We start from the raw sequence: 17357 nt of genomic DNA, 5'->3' as shown, positions 1-17357 counted from the left end.
TAGTATATACGTATATAGCTTTTGTAAACTCCCACAAAATGTATTGTACGCAATAAGGAGGAATAGAAGCTATATAAAATAATAAAAAAAATGTAAGTTAAACGGTTTTATTGAAAACAATAAGTAATAATAGTACTAAAAGGTAGAAAATAATTAGGTAGGCCCTAGGTACTAGTCATCACACTCCTCATCAAGCTAGGGCGTTAATCAGCCAATTACACAAAAGCGTTGATAACCTCCAAAGAGATCTAAGGCCGAGTTTCTCTTCCAATTTGCGTCGTGCTCCTCTTGATTTTCCCTACAAATTGGCCGGACGGGACCTACATATTTTAAGCTGACTCCGAACGGCATCTGCAAGGCAGATGGGTTTTCACTGAGAACTTTTCATGGCAGAAATACACCCGGAGCACTTGCCAAACACTGCCGAGGGGCGACCCCGCTTAGAAACATTTTCTTCTAATTAAAAACCTTATTTCTGAAATTTTGATGTTGCTTTGTCCGGGGTGTGAACCCAGGGCATACTGCCGAGGGGCGACCCCGCTTAGAAACATTTTCTTCTAATTAAAAACCTTATTTCTGAAATTTTGATGTTGCTTTGTCCGGGGTGTGAACCCAGGGCATAAGGTGTGGTAGGCGGAGCACGATACCATCACACCACGGTGGCCGCCAATGCTTTTAGTTAATTGCCTGATCAACGCCCTTGATTGATGATGACTAGTACCTAGGACCTACCTAATTATTTTCTAGATTTTAGTATTATTATTACTTTATGTAAGTATTGTTTTCAATAAAACCGTTAAACTTAAAAATTTTGCATACCTTTCATGAACATGAAATGGTATATTAACTTTGGGCCGATGTTTGTAACGTTGAGAAGTATAGAAGATAGACTCATCATTAAGTATACCGAATTGATCAGGGCGATGAACTGAGTTGATATAGTCATGTCCGTCTGTCCGTTCGTCTGTCCGTCCGCCTGTCTCTTTGAGCGCAAACTAGTCCCTCAAATTTTGAGATATCTCAATGAAATTTGTCACAAGGATGTATTTTTGTATTATATTAGACATTTGTCGGATCCGGTAGGATCGGACCACGAAAACATATATCTCCCATACAACCGATCGTTCACATAAGACGATTTTGGTCATTCCTGCCGCAATTTAGAAAGGATAAACGTGAAACTCGGTGATATATATTCTAATATATCATAGAAGATATCCTGAAAAAATCACTTTGATCGGAGCTATATACAGTATATATCCCATCTGAAAGATAGAAAGATTTTTAGCCATTTCTCCCTTAATTTCCAATATAAAAACGTCAAAATTGGTGGCATTTATTCTAATATATCACAGAGGATTTCCTTAAAAAATTACTTCGATCGGAGCTATATATAATACCTATCCCATACAACCGATGGTTCAGATAGAAAGATTTTTGGCCATTTCTCCCTTAGTTTCCAATATAAAAACTTGAAACTTGGTGATATATATTCTAATATATCATAGAATAAAGTAAAAATCATTTCGATCGGAGCTATATATAATATATTTCCCATACAACCGATCGTTCAGATAAGGGGGTTTTTGCCATTTTTTTATATTTACCTTAAAATCGTTTAGGCATGTACATATGTTCACTATATATTTCTTATCTTATACATCCGATTATTTGAAGATTACGAACGGGATAAGATTATTGTTCAGCTCCATTCATGAAAGGTATGAAGTCCCATCCTTACTTGTTTTTAAAAATTTTATTTTCAAGTTTTTAGTCTTTATTTAATTGCCTATTATTTCTCATTCTATTTAGTTCATTATTACAAGGACGCTTTCCTGATAATATGTTACAATCTAAGTCCTCAATACATAATCCTTACAAAGACTTTACTCGACTCTGCGCCAGGTATACTTGTCCCTCCTCCAAATCGAAAATATTTTGATGCCACTTCTTCCGGACTGTATGTATTATGTGTTCCCAATATGAACCAAATCGGACCACATATACGATTTTTGAAATATTTCGATCCGTGCGCCACCTATCGGATAATTTTTCTTATTATCGCATTCTCATCGGGTTCTGAACTATATTCCAAGTTTCAAGCTTTTAGTTTATCGGGAAGTTACTTAAATTTCAATTACAATATTCGTCCCGGCCAGCCTGTCAGTAAAACCGTTTAAAAATCATTTACTTTAAAATGTATCACATCAATACATTATACTTTTGAATATATTTTAATAATAATACGTACATATATATAAAAAATAATAAATAATAGAATAACACATGCCAATTTTATGATCGACCAGCGGAGACGGCGGATCATATCCTCCCGGAATGTGACGCAATGTCAAGACGTAAGGCTAAGTTTATGGGCTCACCATGGCCAAAACATTCCCACATTAAATCCCTCAAGCCAGGAGGCAAACTGCTAGGGTTCATCAAGGAAGGCGGCTTGTATGAGGTGATGTGAAGGAGGTGAGGACACAAAAGATGTTTAAATGTGTCATATAAATGAGGGAATAACATTTTCGTTACTGACTAAAGGGATGATATCGATAGATATTGGCTGAGTTTACAGTCTTTGGTAGTGGGTTTATCCTGGAATGGCAAAGGCTTTTAACGACAAGTAGAAAACAAGTGCTAGGCTGCTGATGCCCTCATGGCCAAGGTGTTTTGGCATCTGCATAGGTTTTCCGTCTGGGCCTATTTATATAGAAGGCTTGGCCTTTTAATTGGTGTCTTTAACCTCCGTTGAGGTAACGGTGAGGTGCGACTCGTCATGCTTGTGTTTATGTGCCCGTTGATTTGAACGATATCTAGCATCTTCAATTGAATTATGCTTTGAGAATTGGCTACAGATAGCCCTCGCGCATTTTCGAGTCCGACAGACGAAATTCTAGTCGAATAAATTATTGAAATACTAACTAGTATGAATAACTCCACAAAGTTATAGTCAATGAATTAGAATGTTTGCTGACTACTTTGGCAGTTGACTACAGGGGCGTTAGCGAGTGCCGAAAAAGATATAATGGTGAGCTGTACGAGCTCTATGCAGACATCAAGATAGTTAGCACTGAAAACTTGTTGACAGTCGCCTTAAACCACGGAGTGGCAACGTCGTAGGATAAACTGGAGGACTATCAACCATACAACAGAGCTTCAGGACAGAAAAATGCTCTTTATACCCAATCCAAAACGTCCTTATAAGCGTAGGAATACCATAACGACATTATGCTAAATCCAAGCGAGTTGTCCTCTTTGTAACCTCAAGTTATCTGGTGAAGTCTCTATCCTACACAACTCTTCATATAACTGACACTCTTTACAAATTTTAGGCCTCATATTACATGTGTACATTTTTTGGTGGGTAGTTGTAGATGATTAAGGACCTATGTATTCAGCTGCAGTAGTAATGCCTCACATTTATAACAGGCGATTCCGTAGTTAGCTACACTTTTAAGCTTGCGTGTTTCTAGAGTGATTTCTTTGAGCTAAATAAAATAACATTTTGTTCTGGACTTCTGAGGAAGCCGTCTATTCTATTTTTGGTTCTTCTAAGTGACAAAGCTTATGTATGCAATATATTTTATGCTCAACGCAAGCATAAATATGTTAATATACTGGAATGGTTATACTAAGAGTAAAGTGCTTAAAATAGGAAAATAGATTCAAACTCAATTAAAAAGGGAAATGGAATTCGCTGAGCTCTAGAAGCTCTTGACTCAAGACAATTATAGAAAGTAAACTCCAACTTTGAATTACTTTACAACGATGCCGAAAGGTGCGTACGGATGCAAAGTGTAAATAAAAATAGTTAATTAAAAGACGATGTAGTTCTAGCTTATGTGGACACGGATAGCAATCAAACAAAAGTGTCAAAAGAAGGGTGTTGATCTTTGAGCATGTGAGATCCTTAATATGAAAAAGCTTTTGCTACTTCTTTAGAGACATTTACCAAAATTTAAACCGAGGAGGACCGAAATGGGCACTTCTTATAGGGTTGTCATGTGAAAAAGGAGTACATACATGTCATACAGTGCTCATGACGGGGTTTATTCTGGTTAAGTAAGAGTTTATCCTATTACAGCATGCCGATCGAAGAATTGCCCGAGTGACGGTGTGTAGTCTTCTTCGAGTTTACGGTATTCCACACTTCCTTTTGTATGCCATACTTTTTCATAGTGCTCGCGGACATGGGTACTTGTATTCATGGAAGGCCTCACAATCATGTGTCTGTTAGCATGCGACCTGGGCCGAGTATGTATGGGAAGTTTTCCCGTCTCACTGTGTAGATGATATTCTGGCGACATAAGAAGACAAGACATAGCACATCATTGTGAGCGCGGTGCATCCTGCAGCTTCTTTCAATGTGTTTCTTTTAAAATAAGCGACCAAATCGGAAACGCGTAGTACACAAGCGGTTGATTAATTCCTTTATATGTAGTTATAAGGCTTTGCTTAGTCCAGTGCTACAAGTATTTTTTTGTGGTGGGGTTCTTGTCTCAATCCTCAATTTATTTTTATGTTGATGGCGCTAAATGCAGTTGCGGTGCTATGTAATTTTTAGAAGCTATGTTGGTGGTTGGCAAGTAACAGGTTTGCAGTGAAAAGAAATAGCAGAACGCCTTCAAGTGTCTTGGCTATTGGTGGCAGAAGATATATTGGACGATATAAGTCTCCTTCTTTAGCTGGTTTCTCAGTGTTTAATGGCGGTCCAACTTCACCTTTTTCCACTTTTCAGGGTCGCTTTTTATGATTTTTTATTTACGATATATTGGTTTATAATGGAAAATTTATCGATTTACTGTCGAAAAGTAATCGTTTATTTATCCGTATGTAATCCAAAACTTATCGACTAGTTTTCGAAAAGTAATCGAAAAAATATCGATTATTTATTAAAAGTTTGCCGATATGTTATCAAAAAAGTATCAATTTTTTATTATAAAGTTATCGTTTTGTTATCATCGTGTTATTGATTATAGATATTTTTATAGAAGAAATATGGATTTGATATCTAAAATTTATTGAATTGCTATCAAAAAACTATCGATTTGTTATCGAAGAGTTATACACTTTTTGTCGGAGTGTTATCGATTTGCTATCAAGCAGGTATCAATAAAAAATCAAAATAAATTAAAAAGGTGGCGAAAAATCGACGATAATGTTGCATTCGGTATTATGCCGATAATAAAACAACATGTTGTTGCCAGTATATGTTTTTACCGATAAGAATCCGATGACTCTCTTCTAAAATAGCACAAAATTATTTTTTCTGGTCAAACTACCTCTATTGTCGTTTAACTTCAATACTTGGGCGGGTTTTAGTTCTAGACGTACACTTGAATGTTTACACATTGAATTTGACGAGTAGTTAGTACTCATGTCTTTAGTGAATTATTCGTATGTACAGGCGCAGTAAAACAAATCAGAAAATACTTTCGCACGTTTCAGTTATTTTAATGAAAACAATCTTCAGCTGTAACTTCATATCTTTCATGAATGGGGCTGAACAATAATCTTATTATATTCGTAACATCCAAATAATCGGCTGTATAAGATTTTAAATATATAGTGAACAGATGTACATACCGAAGCGATTTTTAAGATAAATATAAAATAAAAAAATAGGTAGGTACTTTGTGTGAGGATGCAAAGTTTCACACTTTTTGTGGTCTGCATGTAAAAACTATGACTACGAATTACTTATTTCAACAATATATGATACGATAGCATATGGTGAAATTTGAAGCTTAAATCTAGTGAATTGAGAAAGATATGACAAAAACCTTCTTTTCTGTAAAAGCGGTTGTATGGGAGATATGTGCTATAGTGGTCCGATTCGGGCGGTTCTGACAAATGTCTAATCGGAATTCTAAATATACCCACTTACCAACTTTTATCAAGATATTTTAAAAGTTGAGGAACTATTTTGCATACAAACAGATTTTCGGACAGACGGACAGCTGTTCATCCTGATCATTCCGATATACTTATTGTTGGGTCTATATATTTTCCTTTAAGGACTTTAAATTTTGAGTTTCGTGACGAAGTTAATATACCATTTCATTTTCATGAAAGGTATAAAAATGTACTTTAGTGCTTTGCGAGTTCGTTGCTTAAGCCTTTTGTTAAAATTCAGAAGCATCATAGCCTTTAACACTTACCACTTAGTGTTTCACTGTCATTGTTGGCAGTTGAAAACTTAATAGAATGCCTGCATCCAATCAACTTAGATTAAGGTAAAGTCTCAACAAAAACCAAAACCGCAATAAAACCTAAAAATCTGCATACCGATTAACGTTGGGATAATAAGAGTCATGGGCCAACAATATATCTACATACATAACACAGTCGCGCAACATCCGTTCGAGCGTTAATTTGGCAAACAGCTAATTTGGTACGCGCTCGGTAGAAAAGTTAGATTTATGTATATATTCAAATGGGCTGCTATGGTCAAACTGACGGAAGGGTCAATAGCCAGATTCGCTGATGCATAAATCGTAAAAGTAAATACAGAAGGTAACAAAAAACTGAAAGAAAAAATTGCTATAAAATTGTTAAAAACCACTAATGACAGGGTTTAGTTTCACATCAGATTAGAATGTGCCATTTCTTTGCTATAAACTCATCGCTCTTAACGCCGCTGTGAGCCATGTAGCTATGCAATGTGGCGTATCCTTTTTCTGCCACAAAAGCGAAAATTTCTATAATTTACTATAGCCAAAGCAAAGGGCGGCAGTATTAAGTTGATTTGTTTGTTTATGCATGTATACATATAACTATCTGTATGTAATTTTGTACAAGTTTATTTAGTGGCGGACACGCATGCAAATCATGAGGGCCAATTTTTGAACCACAAATTAGCCACTCTACGTGCTACGTGCATCTCATTGCAATATTTACTTTGTATGTGTAATGATGTGTAGGCAATTTCAGCAGGAATAACAAAAACAATAACAGAAAGTGATGTTAATTTCCCAAAGCCAAAATCGGTTGCAATAAATTTTAAGTAGCCACCACTGACCACACAATCAGCAATAGCAGTAGCAGTAGCAACAATTCAAACGACAGACATACTATGAGAATTGAAAGAAAAAAGTTAAATAAAAACGTTTGTGCGGTCAATCATGCTGATTTGGATTTTTTTAATATTTTGTATACCCTGTAGTCAGTGGACCGGGCTGAGCTTGTAGTGATTAAGGACCTAGCTAATTATCTTTTAGCTTTTGGCATTATTATTACTTAATGCAAGTATTGCTTTCAATAAAGCTGTTTAAGTTAAAACTAAGTCCTCAATACATGGCTGGCGAAAATCCTTGGGCTGAACCCTCCTAGAGGGTAATATTCATAACAGAAACCCCTCTAGGGCAGTGCTAGCTAAGTTCAGGAATCAGTGCCATTAGTGCCTTAGCTCCTTAATATCTCTGGCATATGGAAGTGGCTCTTGAACGTGGTCTCAAGGTGGGGGCCGGACTGGTGTGGTTATGTGTTGCCGTGCCGATGGTCAGCCTGGCTGGGGCCACCTCAAATAGCCCAGTCGCTGACGGAGCCCTCTGGGAGCCAGGCCACACACAGTTGTAATCTTGGCCTTACCCCAGGTACAGCGGATCTCTGCCTGGGGTAGACGACCCAGTTCTCCGCTAATCGCGGGTTCAAATAATGGAACTTTTTAAAAATAAAAATAATTGTAACTAGGCCGGAACTCCTTAAAAGCCGGAAGGGGTAACACCCATCAATCTGATAGCTCGCGCGTTGCATGGCCCCTCTACAAGCCGCGGCACGGCTATTGCGGGTGGTGCGCAAAGGCTTCAGACGGCGCCGGAGCTCCGTTCATCGCCCGTAACTTCCTCTAGGAGAGCTTTGGGGGCGGCGACTGGACCTGCTGCCTCTGCTAGTAACCCTCTCGGTAGGCAGTTTGCTACCGGAGGAGTTGCTAGCATGGGAGAGCCCGCTTGCCTCCGGCTATGCCAACGGCGTTCACGCAAAGGAAGGATAGGCCACTTCCCTCGCAACTGCGCAGTAGCCATAGGCAGGCGGCTATATGCATCCTTAAAAGGTTGGCGAACGTCCCTAACTTGCTCTCCATGGCGTTGACTGGGGACGCTGAGGAGTTAGGGGCTGAAATTTAGTGGGAAAAAACCATCGTCCCTGAGTTTAAGGGGTCTGCTCCGGTGAAGCAACAGGCCCCCGGAAAGTGCAACCGTTCGATGGAGGTTGTGCAGAATGCTGCTAAAAGGTTTACAGACAAAGGTCCCTCCTTTGCAAAGGTTGCTAAAATTAGCATCCTTGTGGGGGTCATTGAATCTAATCCTGAAAAGGAGTAGATGTTCAAGGATAAATGGGACTGGATAAGGACCGAAATGGCCGGTTTTTCAGTTGCCTTGGTAAGAGAGAACCCTGGACCTCCACCTGCTTGCAAAGAGGTGCGTTGGTATCAGGGGCAAGCCAATTTGGTGGCCTGCGACGACCAGAGGTCAGCCGACTTGTACAAAAAGGCTAGGTTGGGTGAGTTCTACCCTGGTGCGATGCTCAGGGCTGTCTACTTCAAGGACATCCCATCTAGGCCGAGAGCCAGAGTCTGGATTCCATCCAAGCCGGATGGTCCAGAGGGAGTCCTTGAGGTCATAAGGACCTTCAACCCAGAGCTTCCTTGCTCTAGTTGGAGAGTCGTGAAACTGGAGCATAGCACCAAGGCGACGCGTCACGCGACGCGTCAGGCGATACTGTTGCTCAACAAGGAGTCACTGCCTTTCCTGGAGCCGTGAGGATTAAGGTTTACGCGAATGACCTGAAGGCGGCCTATGATCCGGCGCTGGAAATAGAGCCAGAGAAAGCGGAGAGCGAGGAGGAGGAGGGCGCAGAACCAAACACAAACAAACGGGGACGCGTCTTCGATCTCCTCGCTAACGCTGGACAGGCTTAGTGGTTACACTGGGACACGTGTCTGATGAAGACGGCGACTTGGCAGTGGTGGAGGTGGTCGGTGCTCCGCCTAGTGCAGGTCCTACAAATCAACCTTCACCATTGTAAAGCAGCCTCTGCTGCATTGCAGCCTTTGGGCATAAGATTTGCGGGCTGAAAGCGGCAGGATTGACGTCGGTGAGTGGTGCCACACATGGGAAACCGAGAGCTTGCATCTTGGTAAGATCTGAACTAAATTTTCTTTTTCTCCCCCAGTTTAGCGATGAGGATGCTACAACTATGACGTTGACGGTCGGTGGTTCGAATATTACACTGACGTCCTTTTACTTTCCTCATGAGGAGTCAGCTCCGACGGGGCTAGTCTGTAAGATAGCTCGGGATCAAAAGTGGCCACTACTACTAGCGGGAGATGCCAATGCGCACCACGAGGCTTGGGGCAGTGCAGACAAGAACGAGAGGGCGGAGTCACTCTTTGATTTTGTTATTTATCATAACATTAAGATTTGTAATAGGGGTTTGGTGCCCACGTTTGTCGCTAAGAGCAGACAGGAGGTTCTGGACGTCATCCTGATCACGGGCAGCGGGGAATCTATGATAAAAAATTGGACGGTGCTTGTTGACCACTCTTTTTTGGATCATAGATTTGTGGGATCATAGAAATGGGATGCATACAAGATGATCCTAGGGGATTATAAGAATCTGCTAAGGTCATCGAAGAGGACCTCCTGGCGGAAGTTTCGTAGCGAAATGGAGACGGTGTCTGAGGGATCTAGGCTCATAAAGGTGCTCTCTGGGGCTCCAAAATGTGTCACGGGATGCCTGCAAGGATCATAATGAACTGGAGGGAGACTCAAACTAATAAGCCGCGAAGTTCATTACCATGGGTAAAATTAAATAGGCTTTAATGTCGTTCAAGCCCTAAAAAGCACCAGGGCCGGATGGATTGGCCCCGGTACAATTCCAGCAATAATCGAACTGAGTTCTTTGTGATTGTGTAACATCTTCAAAGGAGTTTGTGCTCTTAACTATATTCACCGAAGTTGGAACGATTCAAGCGTCACATTTATACCAAAAGCTGGAAGGACTGGCCGCGCGACCCCTAAATACTTCAGACCGATATATCTGACATCCTTTCAGCTGAACACACTCGAGAGGTTTATGGACTCCGCATTAAGGGAGTCTTTGGAGGGAAAGTTATCGACATCCCAGCATGCGTATATGAAAGGGAAATCCACGGAGATGGCCTTGCATGCAGTTGTCTCTCAGATCGAGAAATCCTTGGCGTTCAAGGAATTCACACTCATAGCTTTCCTCGACGTTGAGGGAGCTTTCAAAAACGTTACGCCCTCTGCGATAACTGAAGCACTAATCGGCTTGGGGCTGATTCGGAGGTAGTGAAACTTGTTCAGCAGTTACTGTTGCGATGAAAGGCTCATGCCGACCTGGCTGGTTCAACGGTGGTCAAATACATACGGAGAGGCACACCGCAGGGGGTGGTACTTTATACACTTCTATGGGTTGTCACACTTAATGAGCTCTTGGTTCTTCTTGAGAAGGACAGATGCAGCAAGGTAATCGCATATGGAGATGACCTTGTGCTGTTAGTTAGCGGGACGTTGCCGCAGACACTATGTGATATAATGCAAACAAAGCTGAGACTGGTGGAAAACTGGACCAGGAGTAAAGGTCTATCGGTCAATTCAGCTAAAACTAAACTGGTTTGTTCACCAGGAAATATAAGATACCTGCGTTGCAGCTGCCGGTGCTAGCGGGTATGACCCTGACGCTGAGGGACTCTGCCAAATACCTAGGAGTAATTTTGGATAGGAAACTATCCTGGAGCGAAAACGCCCAGGAGCGTGTGAAAAAAGCAACGGTGGCACTGTACAGCTATAGGGAAGCTGTTGCGCGAAGATGGGGATTATCACCGGATATTACGCCGTAGCTCTACACCGCTGAGATTAGACCAATTCTTTTATACGGTGCAGTGGTCTGGTGGATGAGCTTAGATACTAAATCAAACCTACGGGTATTCCAGAAGTTACAAAGAAGTGCTTTAATCAGCGTGGGGTGCCCTGCGCACCACCCCTGCGGAGGCGCTGGACACTATCTTGAATGTGTTGCCAATAGATTTAATGCATAAGCAATGTGCGGCCTTTTCTGCTCTGAGGCTGCGAAAGTTATCCGGGTGGAGAGACAATGTGGATGGCCATGCAGCTATCCTTAAGTATCTGGATTCGCCTTTGTCGGACTATTGCGCTCCGACTGTATTTTTTAATATGAAGTACGAGGTTATTATCCCGGATAAGGATTATTGGTTGAAGGAGCCGCCGGACCTGAGCGATAGGCTGCAGATATATACTGACGGCTCCAAACTGGATTATAAGGTGAGTAGCGGTGTCTTTGCACCTCAACTAGGGTGGAATATATCATTTAGCCTACCCGATCATTGCAGCGTCTTTCAGGCGGAGGTGGCTCCTATAAATGAGGCTGCTGATCACCTGGGGAAGGCTGTTCACGGCTATAACCAAATTCGTATTTACTCTGACAGCCAGGCTGCACTAAAGGCACTTGGTTCGGTCAAATGTAAGTCCAGGACAGTAGAGAAGTGCCGCAAATATCTTAACGAGATCGCTAAGCAAACTTCCCTCAGTCTGGTATGGGTGCCTGGACACTCAAATATACCGGGCAATGAGATGGCTGACGAACTTGCAAGAGGGCGCAATCGGGAAGGACGCATAACGGCTGGGTGCTCCCTATAATGATTACTGCAGGAGCTGCAAATACGAAGAGGAGATAGAAACAGTCAAACATTTTCTGTGCAAAACTTCCAAGTTTATGTACAAATCCTATGACGTTGGACTCACGTAGTTTTCATATCTCTAAAGAAAGAAGACGGGAATAGACACTTACTTCTAGTCCGACATATGTTAGGCCTCGTCGTTAACAGCAGATGTACGAAGTGCGAGCTGCAGGAATAAATGGTTGAGCGCGTTATGTGTTCGTGCTCTGCGCTCACGAGTCAAAGTTCCAGGTACTAGGGGCGGAAGAGTTACAAAGATCTCGAGGTAGCAATTAAGCTGGGTCCTAGAAAACTTCTTCTTCTATAACACAACCCCTAGTACCTTATTGGGATTTTTGGTAGTCAAACAAATTCTGGTTACACTATGGGCACACTCTAGTCTAGGTCTTTATTGACCGACTAGTTTAACATAACATAACCCGTCAATAAGTGAATCAAACAGCAGATATTTTACTCAGTGTTACAAAAGGAGCATTTCTAAGAAGGGTTGACATCTGGGGTTGGCACCTAAAATTATTATATATATTCATTTATGTATCGATTACTGTTTTTTCCGGAAATGGGTTAGCAGATTTGGATGAAATTCGGTAAACTTATTTTCATGTGATTGGAAAAGGACATGATATTTCATTATCTGGATTTTGGAGATATGTACAGAAATTTAGCAGAGGTAGCCTTAGATTTTTTTCTTTTTTATATGCGCGTTCGTGACATGTGGAGTGCAGGGCTGAGAGGTCTTAGAAAATTTTTGAGTTAGTAGTTTGGAAGTAAATCAAAGCACCTATTAAGGGTCTTTAGGAATAACTCAAGGTAGTATTTCTGGGCCAGATCGTACACTTTTGAATAGAACAGGCAAAATATAGAATATTGCATTAGTTGTTGCTTCATTAGGCATAACCGCAACTCAACAAAGGGGGCTGATTACGTTTTTAAACTCCCTTTGATTTTTGCAAATCAAGAATCTCCAACTTAGAGCATAAACAAAAGCAGTGAACTGGCGTCCTTTCACAAAAATGCAAACTTATTATATGGGACTAATGTACAATGTACAATGCTGTTTGCAAGATATTCCCCTACGTCAAGGTTTGATGGGTGGAGTTCTTGTCTTGCTCGCTGAAAACATTTGGCAGATGCTGTCAGTCATTTTAAGTTATCGCTCATTTTTGATGGATCATATGCAACTCATGTTTCCTTTTCATTTCTCCTAAACGTTGTGAGATGTCTAGCGGCTTTTCATCGAGTGCTGTAGCCTTCTTTGCCAACTCAGTGGCCTTTTCTTTACTTTCAACACCGTTATGACCGGTATTCAAGTATAGATGTATGGTCCGGCCTAAGCGAAGTCTCTTCAATGCTTCTTTGCATTCTTGGACAATTTTTGATGAAGTAATGTGTGAGATTATTACCGATTATTACCTTAATCGCCGCCTGCGTATCAATATAAATTGACGCAACTGCAGTTTAAGCAATTTTAATCAAGAATCCCTACTGCTTTCTGCAAGGCTACAATTTTTACCTGAAACACACTACAGTAATCTGGCAGTCTGTAGGATCTACTTATTTCTGTATCGTCACATTAAACAGCAGACTCGACTAACTCCGTTAACTTGGCACTATCGAAATATGCGTCTAAAATATGTGCCGCCATTTCTACATCCTGGCGCCAACCCTTGGTTCTTATTGTGGCTCCAAGATAGCTTCCGAATTGATGTATATTGTCAAATTTGGTTTGTGGACAAACGGGTTTCGGCATTGCGCCATCATGGCTCCTGTTTTAGAAAAGCTTGTTACTATAAAACTCACTACTGGTTATATTAATTTCTACTTTCTTATTTTGCAAATACTAAAACTATAAGAAGCCCTTGTTGTTGCTGCTGTTGCTTATTTGTTTCTGGCTGCTGCTACCTGTTAACCAGGTCGAAATAAAGGAAGTGTTGCCTTCGCCACTTGTGGCGTTAAATTTTGCATCTTCTTGATTAGGTGTTATATGTACATATGTATGTGTGTATGTATATTAATACATATATGTTTGTTATTGTGTTCGAAGATGTTGCAAATGAGTAGTAGTTGGTGATGAACGATCGAATGTTTCTGCAACGTTCATTTATATTAACTTCATATTTACCTTTTTTGGCTTTTTATTGTTATTGTTTTTAACAGTTCATTAAAAATGTAAGATTGCGCCATGCACTTAAACAGACAAACAAACAAACAATTTAAACCATAATAAGTACTTATATGAAAATTTTTTAACTTTCGCCCTTTGTTTATTTAACGCGAAAGTCGTTTGGGTGCTGTCACGCCCACTGCAGCAAGTTCGCCGAAAATAAGCGTGTAAATTTTTTCGCCTGTTACTTCGATATAAATCAAAAGCGAAAAATGGTGTGGCATATATTGATTGAGGTAAAAAAAAAAACTTTAGAACAAATAAATATTTTGGGTGTTGCTGTTGTTGGCTTATCGCCACCATCGTAGCGATAGCAAACTGCAACTGATCGTTAACGAAATCACCACATCCTTTCCGTCCAGCTGTACATACGACCCACCTTCATTGGCAAGGTTACTTGTTAAATTTAATGTGAAGAGGCAGGGGTCAGGCGGGCACTTGATTTTTATCATTGCTTGTTAGTTGACGCTACAGCGCCGATAATGGACAATTTAGTCGTAATTTAGTGTGAATTTTGACGTACGTGTTGTTGTGTTCTTAATAAATCGTAAGTGAGTAAGTCAAACTGGGTCAAACCAATATGGGAAATATTAATGAGCATAAAAAATAATGAAGTCTTTATTTACTTTAAGTGGCACATGGGAGCACTTGTACCTCCTTCGTATTTATCTTGCAAGCAGTGTTGTTGCTGTTGTAGCGATAAGGACACTGCCCGAAGGCGTTGGAGGGTGTTATCAATGTTGATGGTCCTTTGTCGGATACAGATGCGATATGTTCCGGTAACAAGAACCATTAAAGGACTAGCCCGACCATCTCGGGAACGATTTGGTATAATCTCATGAAACCTTTTAGGCCATATCGCCCTCTAGCCCCATAGATCCATCAGGAACTTAGGGTTGCCACAGCCTCGGCTGTTAAAGAACTAAGATTCGTCATGGGTAAGTGAGCTTAACAATTGGGTTGGAGAAGCTATATATTGCGCTGGCAAACCCTAGAAAGGGTCGCTCACAACAACTGCTCATAAAGTAATATTTCAGCCTAAAAGACTACTACAGACTTTTAGTTTTACATTTTCGTCGCCATCCACGGTTGCCATATAGCTCCATTTGGACCAAAAACGCTCCTTCCATCTTTATTTGGTCTGCTGGTCCTTTATTGTAAAATTTGGTCCTTTTTTTTGGTCGATTTTTATGAAAATCAAATGCAATGCGATAATCTCCGAAAAGATTTCAGGCTGAGCTTACCTACAAGTTTTTTTATTCCTATGCCCAAGGCAAACTTTAAAAATTTAAAAACAAGTTTTTTTATTTAATTTTTCATTGAGAAATATAAAATTGAAACTCTTTTTATGTAATGGTGATTTCTTTTCTACACGAAAAACGCCAGCTCTTCAAACAGTTGTGTTCTGTTGTAAAATCAGTGTAGCCTCAGTAGAGGGCATCATTATCTTTTCTCAACAACCTACCCTTAAAAATAGCCAGAAATGCAATACTACTTGCCCTCGCTACCATTGACGGTACAGAGAACAGCCCTGTCAATCAGCTGATGAATCACATTGGCAAATAAACACAGTATACTATAAACAGTATACTAAAATTATTTTTATTTGAATAAATATAATTTGCGTAAGTTTTTGTTTATTTGGCGCGAAGAAACAGCTGATTACGTGACAGGGTTACAATTTTTGTTCTTTTCAAGTCATGCAGGGTGGCACTGAAGATTTTAGGTGGCTACAATTTCACAGGGCGCAGTAAGAATCTTAAAAATGTTTGCCCCTGAAAGTGGAGACATTTTCGTGTAGAAAAGTAATCACCATAAGGCACATAGGCATTTAACAAGAATTTATATTTTTTGCAAAAGCAAATACGTAAGAGATATTTCAGCCTAAAAGGCCACAACAAAATTTTCATTTACATATGCATCGCCATCCACGGTTGCCATGTTGGTCCATTTGGACCAAAAATAGTCGTTTCCAGCCCCGTTTGTTTCGCTAGTCTCTTTTTTGTTTTAAATTTTTGTCCTTTTGAGCCATGCAGCTACGATTTTTATTTATTTCTTTCTTTTTCACTGAGGTAAAAACGCAGAATGTTGCCCCAAAATTTGCTTTATTGAGCAGACTGTAATTGCAATAGATTTTTATCAACCCACATATAATCTTGTTCAATCTATGAATTATGGCAGAACAAAGGTAATTTTGCTAGCATATAGTTTACAGTCTGATTACCTTTTACGCTTTCGTGTTCAAAGCGATTCTCGTTCGCTCATTTGTAGCACGATTCCGTTATATTTTCTATCCTTCTGCCGTGTATCTAAGTTCGTGTGCTGTTTTTATACAATTTAATTTAAGGACATTTCAAACCTATTTTGAGTGATATACACATAGTAAATGATCAATACTCCATTGCTACAATGTGGAAAATTTTAAGACCTTTGAACTTTAATCCCAGGGCTGATAGGGTACAACCTACTACCACAAACATACACTATTACCTTTCCTCTTCGAACCATTTTGAGGACTTGATGTAAGCTACTAAATCCTTGACATCATGCTCCGCAACCTAGCTCAGATTATCTAGAAATAGAGCACCCAGAAAGCGCTGCCGTCGGCCATTTAGTACGGGGCAGTTTAAGATGAGATGGGCCTTTAGAACTCCTGCAGCATCGACGGTAATGCACTCCTAACCTTTCTGCATGCCCAACTAGAAGGCAATTCCCAGTTATTGTGCCCATAAGTGTGGAAATTGTATCCCTAGTTAGGTTTTACATGCGACACGATCTTTTAGGATCCCGCTTTGGCCAGGTTTCTTTCGATGTCCGACACCCCGGTGTTTGTAGCCATCTTTCGTCTGCTTGACGGTGCATGTCTTCTTAAAACATGTGGCCAGGGGCATACCTAAGCGTTCTTGGCCGGGAAAAATCTGCCAGGTTGTACCTTGCCTAGCGAGTTCATCTGCAATGCAGTTTCCCTCGATGCTCCCTTGTCCAGGGACCCATGTGAGATGTAAACGGTCTCTTTAAGAGATTGGCGACAGTTTAGTGTTAATTCAGAATTGAACGAGTAGGAGGCAATCGGTTTTATGGCAGCCTGGCTGTCGATGAAAACCAAAATTTCTTTGCCAACATTGTGTGTCCGTATCCTAACTGCGGCTTGCATGATGGCTGAAACTTCTGTCTGAAATACGCTGCAGTGGTCGGGTTGTCTGAAGGAGGGTTAGAGGTCAAGGTGCCTTGAGTATACTCCACCTCTAACTCTACCGTTCAGCTTAGAGCCATCCGTGTATATGGAAATATTGCCGTCTACAGCAAGGAACCTATCCTAGTCCGTGCAGTCATCCCTACTGGGAATGTTTATCTTAAAGTTGTGTTCCGCACCTATTGTGGTCGCACAGCGATCTGCGTTGGGAGGAAGAAAACTGTATTTGTTTCGTATACTTGAGTATCCTGTAGTCTTGCTGTCCCAACAGG

The 17357-nt window shown here is 40.6% G+C and overlaps 1 protein-coding gene across 1 annotated transcript in view; it reads right to left on the bottom strand.

Moving 5' to 3' along the window:
- The window catches only part of LOC137250936 (uncharacterized), a 140784-nt gene extending 135339 nt beyond the window's left edge, over positions 1-5445 (bottom strand). The window contains exon 1 of the mRNA XM_067784688.1: positions 5435-5445. The gene's annotated coding sequence lies outside the window, so the exon portion shown is untranslated. The remainder of the gene's footprint in view (positions 1-5434) is intronic.
- Positions 5446-17357: the final 11912 nt, after the last annotated feature.

This window comes from Eurosta solidaginis, chromosome 4 (assembly GCF_040869045.1).
Source record: "Eurosta solidaginis isolate ZX-2024a chromosome 4, ASM4086904v1, whole genome shotgun sequence".
NCBI lineage: Eukaryota > Metazoa > Arthropoda > Insecta > Diptera > Tephritidae > Eurosta > Eurosta solidaginis.
Note: the sequence above shows the minus strand (reverse complement) of the source record. Positions and strands in the feature narration are given on the sequence as shown.